The sequence below is a fragment of the Panthera onca genome, chromosome D1, assembly GCF_046562875.1.
Source record: "Panthera onca isolate mPanOnc1 chromosome D1, mPanOnc1 haplotype 2, whole genome shotgun sequence".
Classification (NCBI taxonomy): domain Eukaryota; kingdom Metazoa; phylum Chordata; class Mammalia; order Carnivora; family Felidae; genus Panthera; species Panthera onca.
In genome coordinates this window covers 37,392,922-37,402,844 of record NC_138348.1, presented here as the reverse complement: position 1 = coordinate 37,402,844, position 9,923 = coordinate 37,392,922, and positions in this window count along the sequence as shown.

The window sequence follows — 9,923 nt, the reverse complement described above, 5'->3', positions numbered from 1 at the left end:
CGATCCCCTAACTGAGTTGCAGAGGAGCAGAGCATAGAGTCTGGATGGAGACTGAACTAGCAAGTCTAAACAGAAATGCATAAGAGTGTTTTCTATCATTGAATCTCCCCCTCTGATAATTTCGTACAACGTTCTGAGGTATTACATTGTTCTCTAGCACAGTGTTTATGCTGTGTATTTGGATCTTTTACATAAGCCTGCTCATTCTAAGGCACTACATATAATTCAGATTCTGAAGCAAGTGCTAGGAAGCACACTTCTTTAACTATGCTTCCAACCAAGTTTGTTCCCCTGTTCTTTGTCTTCTTTAATAAAACTTTTTCTCGTGGATTCCCTTAGTTCAAGGTAGTACCATCTTAGAGAGGTGGCTCTATTATACTGGTTAAAGTCACCATCTGCAATATGGGAAAAATCTTTCTCACTAGGGTTGTTATGAGCACTAATGATATACCAGCAGCTAGAAAGATGCCTAGCACATAGGAAACACTCAACAAATGTTTGATGCTATCATCATTGCCATCAGCATTGTTATCCTATCACCTTTACTGGAAACCTGAAAGAAAGATCATTGGTCCTCTCTCTTCCTTCATCCTTCCATATCTGACTGGCTATTCAGTCTATGCTACTTTTGAAATAGTTATTGAACTTATCTTTACCGAAAGGATTTTTTAAATGTTGTGGGATTTTTTTGTTTTGTTTTGTTTTGTTTTGTTTTGTTGAGAAAGAGAGAAAGAGAGAGAGAGTGTGCATGCAAGCATGGGCAAGTGGGGGAGGAGCAGAGACAGAGAGGGAGACGGAGAATCTGAAGTGGCCTCTGTCCTGACAGCAGAGATCCTGATGTGGGGCTCAAATTCATAAACCATGAGATCATTACCTGAGCCAAAATCAGACGGTTAGCCAACTAACCCACCAGGTATGTCCCTAATTGTCTTCACGAAGGGGATTTTAATTAGACTATTAGACACAAAGCTTACCTGCTTGGCTCTATGACAGATTATCCTACCCTTTACCTCAAAAATGGTAAATGACATTGATTACTATACCAGGCTGAATAGTGTTCCCCTAAAATTCATGTCCATCTGGAACCTCAAAATGTGATATTATTTGGAAATAGGGTTTTTGCAGATGTAATTAGTCAAGATGAGGTCATACTGGATTAGGGGGGCCCTAAACCGATGACCGGCATCTTTATAAGAAGAAAAAGCAGAGAAACAGAGACAGACTCAGAAAGGACAGCCATGAAGACCAAAGCAGAAAAGGAGCAATCCAGCTGTAAGCCAAGGGGTGCCAAGAATTGCTAGCTAGGAAGAAGCAAGGAAGGATTCTTTCCTAGAGCCCTCAGAGAGATCATGGTCCTGCCAACACCTTACTTTTGGATTTTTGGCCTCTGGAACTGTGAGAGAATAAATTCCTGTTGTTTATAGTTAACCACTTGGTGCTGGCTTGTTACAGAAGCCCTAGGAAATGAATATAGTTATTAATAGACATTTCCAAACTCTTTAACACAGCAGATGGTTTTCTGACCTTTTGAGGTCTGGCCAGATTCTGCTTCTGTGGCCAGCTTTCTGTCCATCACCCGTGCTGTCTGCTCCACCCAGTAGGTCTGTGCTCCCCCTCCCCACTCCACGCATAAAACCAGTACTCTTATGTTGAGGCTTGAATCAACTGTGCTCTCCGTATTCTATCGTATGCTGCAGTTCCCCCATCCCATGGTTTTTAAAGTTTTTTTAATTAAGTTTTTAATTCTAATTCCAGTATAGTTAACATACAGAGTTATATTAGTTTCAGGTGTACAATTCTATACATTAGTTCTATATATTAGTTCTATACATTAGCTCATCACGGTAAGTGTACTCTTTAGCCCCAATCATCTATTTCCCCCATCCCCCCACCCACCTCCCCTCTTCTATCATGTATTTTATGTCTTTGTGTTTTGTGTTATAGATATTTGTTTATATGCCTGTCTCTTCTACCAGACTGGAAGTTTCTGTAAATCAGGGCATGTGTCTTTTTAATCTCTGTATCTGAGTCAGTAACGAGCACAGTGTTCTGCTTATTGAAGTTTCTAACACGTTTGTTAATTGAATGTATGAATGAGGCAGTGACTGAACCGGTAGATACCTACTGCTCTAGCTTACCATTTGCAGGCAGACCTCCCTTCTTCCTTAGTCAATGAATGATAGTGAATCTAGAAAGCTTACCATCAGATTCATAATTTTTTTCAGATTCACTGTTTTCATGGTTCTCATGATCTCTTTAGAAGCCCCAGCTCTGGAAAGAATAAGCTGTTAAATCCAGAACATTTTTCCTGAGCATGTATTTATCAAATCAGAGCTGCAGAGAAAATGAAAGAACTGGGCTACAAGGAAGAAAAGAAGGTGAGATGACAATACAGTTGTTGTTGTTGTTTTTCCTGAGGGATGAACCTCTTTGTGGGATTTACACACGAAAGAGGCTCCAATCAGATTTTTTTTCAATCACATTTTTATGCAGGAGGCAAACAATGACTGATGCTTTGTCTTGGCATAATAGCAGTTCCATGACAAGTAGCCCCTTGGATGAGTAAGGACATCCTATATCTGGAGGGATGGGGTTATGCAAATGAATGCCAAGTGAAGGAGGTTCCTCTGGCATCCAGGTGTGGCCTACTTCCTTCTGTATATTAGTGGGTAGCTCCGTCTGTATTCCAGTCCTCCAAGGAAGCTGTTACAGTAGCTTCAAATTCATATTTTCCCAAGTCCTGTCTATTCTAATTGCACTTCTTGTTTTGTGGGGAAGGAGAGCTCAGGCTGGGTCCTGCAGTTATTTGGGTGTTTGCTGAGGCCGAGAGAGCATTCATGAGCCGAGCTGAACTGTTTCTGCTTCTCCAGCTGGCTGGGAAGGCTGTGGGCCCCTCTGTTCTCCATGGGGGTGAGCAGTGCAGCAGAAAGCTTTCTGTAGAGGCTCTTTGACTAAAAAATGCAGAGGTCTGTCTGCCCTCGCCATTATGTCTGGAACCCTCAAGGCACTATTTGGAATTCAGGCTCCCCACCTGTGTCTACCAATATACTCCCTGAGGCATGACTCAAAATGATTCACATGCCAGTGTTCTGGCCTAGACCAAAATGGTTTAAAATTATTTATGTTCCAATTACACTTCATTACTTTTTAACTAAAGATCTCATTTCACTCCAGTGAAGAACCCAATACAATCTGGCTCATTTCAAAGCAGCCACAGAGAACCTGTGACATATTTCCAGAAAGACACAGCATACCATTTAAAACCTTCCTCAGCGTATGTGATAAAGTGCTTTGGGGAAACTCAGAGATTCAGGTTGGAGTTGCTACCAAAGGTAATTAAAAAAAATTCTTAGAACTTTTCTGAATCAAGTTCTGGAAATATCCATATTCATGCCGCAGTTTATGTGTGTGTGTATATGTGTGTGTGTGTTGTTATTGTTGTTGTTGTTGTTTGCTTTTTGGGATTTGGGTTTTCTGTGTTTGTTTGTTTTTGAAACAGTTTTCACCCCTTCCTTTAATACTGTGATTAAATCCTAATAGTGTTTCAGTAGATCTTTGCTTCTACACTGTCAAAGCTGTCAATCTGATTTCTGTGATGATTTTGTGAGAGAGAAAGAAATTCTACTAGGGCCCTTCCCACAGTCAAAAGAAATTGTTTCAAAGGAGAAAGGTGTCTTCCATGGCTTAACAACCCCCTCAGTGAATTAGTTTCCCCTCATTTCAGACTGAAATCTCAGTTTTGGCTAAGTTTTCCCCAAGGAAAAGGAGTGTGACATGTCTTCGAGGCTCTCACTGCCAGGATTTAGCAAAACATATTTTCCCCCTCAGAGGTCTACAGAGTCCTGGTTCAGAAGATCCAACTGAATTTTTTTTTCCCTCAGATTTCCAGAAAATGTTAACATTAACTCTAGCTTTTATCTTGGTTGGGAAATTTTTTGAGCTTTTCTTAGGGGTGTTTTTTGTTTTAAATCTCTGTGGGCAAATGGTAACCTTGTATTGATTTTAATTTGCATGGTGAGGTGGTAAGGTGGTGTGGGTGCTTGCAATGTGCTAACTTTGTAAAGACTCATATGAAAGGTTAGAACATTAGCAAACATTTGACTCACTTGTGAAACTATCCCAGTTTTCTAGGTCCAGGATGGCCCTTGGCATCAGCTCCCATGTCTGCCACTAAATAGGACTGAATATGACCTTGAAGAAGACCTTCATCTCTTAGTGCTTTGTTTAACTATTTTGTTTTTTTCTCTAATTGCTCTGTGGAACATTATGATCTTTGACATAAGTGTCCTGCACAATACACAAAAACAAAATAAAATAAAGCAAAGACTTCTGTTATCATATAAGTGTGAAAAATGCTTCCAATATATACTTGCTTTGAAGATTCATATTTTCTATTGTCACTTTAAAACCTTGAACATTTCTGTCATAAAAGCATCTGTGTAAAACTGTGTTCTTCCAACTTAACTGAACATTGTATCAGTGAGTGTAGACTAGGTTATGCTGAGAGAAAAAATACAGCCAAATTTCACAAGCTTAGAACAGGAAGGTCTCTCTCTCTCTTGCTCGCTCTCTCCTCACTCTCTTATTCCATTTGTAATATGATTTAATGGAGACGGGCTCTTTTGTTCATAGTCATTCAGGGATACCAGCTCATGGAGTAGATATCATCATGAAAATTGCAGGTCATTTTGGCAGAAAAAAATGAGGAAGTTCAGGAGGGTCTCAAACCAGCCATGAAATGGTACAGCCCAAATAGACACATATAATTCCCGCTCAAAATTCATTAGCCAGAACCAGTCAGATGATCCCACTCAACTATAGGGAAAATAGAAACTGAACAGAGGAGAGGAAAGCTGGATGGTGGTGAGCAGAAAAAATGACTACTCTGACTTTGGAACCCTTTCTTACGGCAAAAGATATAACTAACTTAGAATTACATTCTGGAAAATTCTGTAGGGGATGAATATTCTAAGAGCTCTTCTAGTTCTGAAAGTCTATATTCTATAATGCCACAGATAAACTTTCCCCTTTCTAGTTAGTGTGTGTGCTTCTCTGGGAGAAAATACCTTATTTTTTTTTTTCTTTGTTTATTGTAATAAAGTATGGATAACATAAATAAAACCCCTTACTTTATAAGGTAAAGCTTTAAAAGATGAAACTTTTAGTTGACTGTAGGATCTTTTAAGATAGCTGGTCATAGTGTATCTTCTCACCAGTCACAGAACACTTATATTTTGAGTACAACTGCATACCCTTACATTGAAAGGGAAAATGAGGTTTCCGTGTGACTAAATCCTGTTGAAAATGGAATCCAGACAACCATCTCTTGGAGGAGGGTTCAGTGCAAATTGTGAGCCTTTGATTGGTGGCCCCTTTTCTGTCCACTTTCTTCTGTTAAGATCCTAAAGATGAGAAGGGAAAGAATTCGCCTTCTAGAAACAAAATATGTATATATAAAAGAGTATATATATATATATATATATATATATATATATATATATATATTCACTTAATCTGAAACCTCCCTCACAGGTGCTGGGGCTCAAAATTGGATAATATTCCCACCATTCTTCATCCACCTATGTCTTGTGACTTTTTTTTTTGCCATAAACTCTCTTTTTCTTCTAAGGAAATCATAAGATTGCAGACTTTCAGAAAAGAGAGCCTTGCCTTTAACATGGTGTGATTTTCTTTAGAGGGTGGGGGATACAATTTATAATGTTTGGGTGAGCTGCTGACTTGTCACCAATAAGAGAGGTTCAATCTATCTACAGTTCATTCTGACCAACTGCCTGGTGGGGACCTCAGTGGCCAGGGTGATATTTAATTTGTCACAGAGCAGCCTGAGGCTATAATAAATTCATAACCCTCTACCTCCCTTCCCTCAGTATACATGCAGTTTGTTGATGTGTTTATATGCCATTCTGAGAATGGAGGCAGATTTATAAACATTTTGTAATGCAAAATGGAGCTGAGCACAGAACTGTGCACAGTCACGGTTTGTGAATTACTAATAGGCCATGAGTCTGGCTTAAATATACATCACATCCTGCGACATTAATCAATTCCTAGAGCTGAGTGAACACAAGGCTTGTCCTTCGGGGACACAAAATGCCTATTTTGAAGAAAGGAATTATAATAAGGAGCACATAGGCATTCTAGACCTTGAAGCTCTTAGCAGCGGCACATCTTTTGTTTCATTTTTGAATGAAAAGCATTTACAAGAAGATACTTGTGTTAGATGCAGCCTGACTTTTTTGAAAGGGACAAATATAGTGGTTTTGCATCTATATGAAATATCCGATTGTTTGGCAACTTATGGGTTTCCAAATCTTTGGCCCTTGGACTACATAATAAAAAGCTCCTCTTGTATGTAAAATCTCTTCAAGGCTAAGCCCATCATGAAAAATTAATAGGTTTATGCGTGGGAGAAAAACAAAATCTCTTTTTTCTTTTTTCCTCTCTGCTTTGCTGTCATATACTGGTAAAACATGAACTGTTTCTTTTCCTTTACCTGTACTTCCAAGGTACAAGATCCCTTATTTTTCTGTTCAGTTAAAATACATTTGAAGCCCTTGGAGATGCCATACCTACATGCACAGTACCCTCAAAGTGCTTTTACATACATCCTTTAGTGATGTGACCAGCATCTAGGAAACATTTTAGGCAACCTGCATCTTCTGCATTTTAAAGATGTGATAACTGAGATTTAATTTAAACGACTGGTCAAGGATATTTAGCCAGAAAATGGTTGGATTGGGACTGAAAATCAGATCTTTGGGTTACAAGTTGAGGGCTTTCCCTGACTGTGGTAATATCATCATTTCCTTGGTTAGGTGCGTTAGGTGTTATTTGTTTATAAAGTAATTCCTTAGGCTTTAAGAAGGTAACAAACTCCTCAATAAAAAATATGCTGCACAAAATGATAATACATCAGTAAAACAAAAAGTTTGTTATAGAGCATCTGCCATACCTAGAAAGTTTTACAACTTTCAAAGTGATCTTTTGTGTCTTTGTTCCCAGACCTAATGTTCCGGACGGATGTGGCCAGACCTTGGATGGGAACAGTCAGAATTTTTCTATGAAACCAGTGCTACAGGGAAAGACTTCTCTCCATCTCTTCTGGGTGCTTCCTTCCATGGGAGGAGCTCAGTGAGCAGATATCCTTACGTCATCTGTTTCTTGCTTACTCTGATCTAAAGGAGGAAGAGGGACCTGATTAGTACACTTGTGATGAATGAAGGAGGCAAAAGCAGACTCAGCTCAGCCATCGCTTTCCATTTTTTGATGTTGTCTTTCTGCTCTGCGCCTCCAGGCTAGCTCTGCCCCTGTGAAGGCATGTGGGAGGCTTGCCCTTACTCAGTGTGGCCATACCTGGGTGGATAGTCTGCCTAATTCTTTGTATACACATTAGCTGGCCCCGCTCAACTTTTACCTGTCAAAATGTCATACTTGGACATCTATCTGCCACTCCTTGGCCTTTTTAAAAAACTTGTTCAGATCCTGAGGTGATTACGGAGGTGCCGTTTATTGAGCATGCTTAAAGATTTCAGTAGCCATGACCCCTGGTTTTGTTGTTGTTGTTGTTTTGTTTTGTTTTTTAATCTTTGGGACTACATATTCGTTTTGATCTTTGGAGTATTTGCTGGAAGAATAGGTTCCTAAAGCCTAAAATATAGTTAATAATAATATTAATAATAACGATTGCAGCTGACCCTCTCTGATACCATGCTAAATGCTTTACTTGCTTTATCTCATTTAATCTTCTTTGTGGTCGTTTTGATGAGCATATAAATTAGCTCTCAGATAAACGATTGAGATTTGGGTCTGGCATCTTTGAAGGAGAAGATGTCCCTTTATTGAGCATAAAAACCGTACTTGCCTAAAGCAGCAAAGGATGCCTGGAGAGGGGAAAGGATTCCGTGCAGTGCCTCCAAGATCTTTCTCTGGGACTGAAGAACCCTCCCGCCCATCTTCTGGGAGGCTCTGGCTCTCAGCCCTAGGCTCTTCCTCCTGTCAGGGACAGGCAGCAGGAGCCAGCAGTAGGCAGTAGTCTCTCCATCCCTGCTGGAGACAATGGAGAGCCGTGAAAAGCTTTTGCACAAAACCGGGAGACCATTATTCTCCCTGCCATGGAAGATTTCACCTATCCCATTCTTTTCTCTCTTTCGGGTTCAGACCCACATTTCTTCCTTTATTCATTCTTTTGTTCATTCATTTATTTGTTCACTCTCCTTCTTTCCTTCCTTCTCCGTCCCCTCCACTTCTCATCTATTATTTATTTGATTAATATCTTGCTGATGTTTGTTCTTTGCCTGTTAGTGAAGCCGTCATCCGGATCATTGAGTCTTTCCCCCTTCTGCTTTGACTTGATCAACAATTGCAGTTTTATCCCCTAGTAAATTAAACCCGAGCCACTGTTGGCAGAAAAGCAGCGTTTAAATGACAGTCTAAGTAATTTCTCAGTGGAGCACCCCCCTACACCAGCCCCCCCCCCACGTTTATGAGATAATTGGAAATAAATCTGAGACCATAAAAGATAGAGTGGGTGAAAAAGACACTAAGACCATTTTACAGCTGACTCCATGGGAATCTCTTACGAGTGTTTACCATCCTGGGTGAGTAAACTGTAAAAATGGCCACATTTCCTAAATATTTTTTATATTTTAAAAAGTATTCTTCTGGGATTGATGGTGTTTGAGAATGAAGTATAATCCATATGGTAAAATATTATAGACTTGTATTTACCTGTCACACTGGGTCTTAAACCATAAGCAGTAAATTCCTAATTATTTGACACAGAGACTGATATAGTCTGCATAATCCAAAATTCTATTTCCCAAGGCATTGTCAGATATTCTATGTATAGATTATCAATTTAAAAGAAGAAGAAATCTTTATTAAGATTTCTGCTGAAGAAAATTATTATATTATTATTATTATTTTGATGATTCCAAATGATTCCACTGGTTTGGAATCCCAGCACTACCACATAGCTGTGAGTATCTTTCAACTGCTAATCCTCAATGATCTCATCTATAAAATGGGAGCTGGAGTAATTCCTAATCTCACAGAATTAGGGGGCAAAAAATAGGAATAATTCACATTGTATGCCCAGAACAGTTTCTAGTGTATTAAGTGTGGTAGATTTATTTTTTTTTAATTTTTTTTAACGTTTATTTATTTTTGAGACAGAGAGAGACAGAGCATGAACGGGGGAGGGTCAGAGAGAGGGAGACACAGAATCCGAAACAGGCTCCAGGCTCTGAGCTGTCAGCACAGAGCCCGACGCGGGGCTTGAACTCACGGACCGCGAGATCATGACCTGAGCCGAAGTCGTACGCTTAACCAACTGAGCCACCCAGGTGCCCCAAGTGTGGTAGATTTAAAATATGTCTACAGACTTTCTGATAGTCCTCTCCTCAAGAGGTGGAGCTCAGTTCTCATCCCTTTGACAGCTGGTTGGACGTAGTGGCTTACTTCCACTGAATAGATTACAGAGAAAAATAATGATGTATTATTTCCGATACTTGGCGTTGTGTCTTAGTGGCCCTCCTGGATCCCTGGCTCTGGAAGAAGCCAAGTGCCTTGTTGCTAGGGCATGTAAGCTGCCGAATGCACAGGTGCATGTGGTGAGGAACTGAGGCCTTCAGTAAGTAGCCAGCAAGGAACTAAACCCTCCTGCCAAAAAGCCTGTGAGGGTGCTTATAAGCAGAACCTGCAGCTTGTATGACTGAACTGGTCATCATTTTGACTGTAACCTCATAAAAGACTCTGAGTCAGAGCTACCCAGCTGCTGCTTCTGGACTCCTGACTCTCAAAAAATGTGTGAGATAATATTTGTTGCATTAAGCTTGTGGTAATTTGCAATGCAGTAGTAGATTAATACCATAAGCACCCAACAAATGTAAGCTGATATCTAT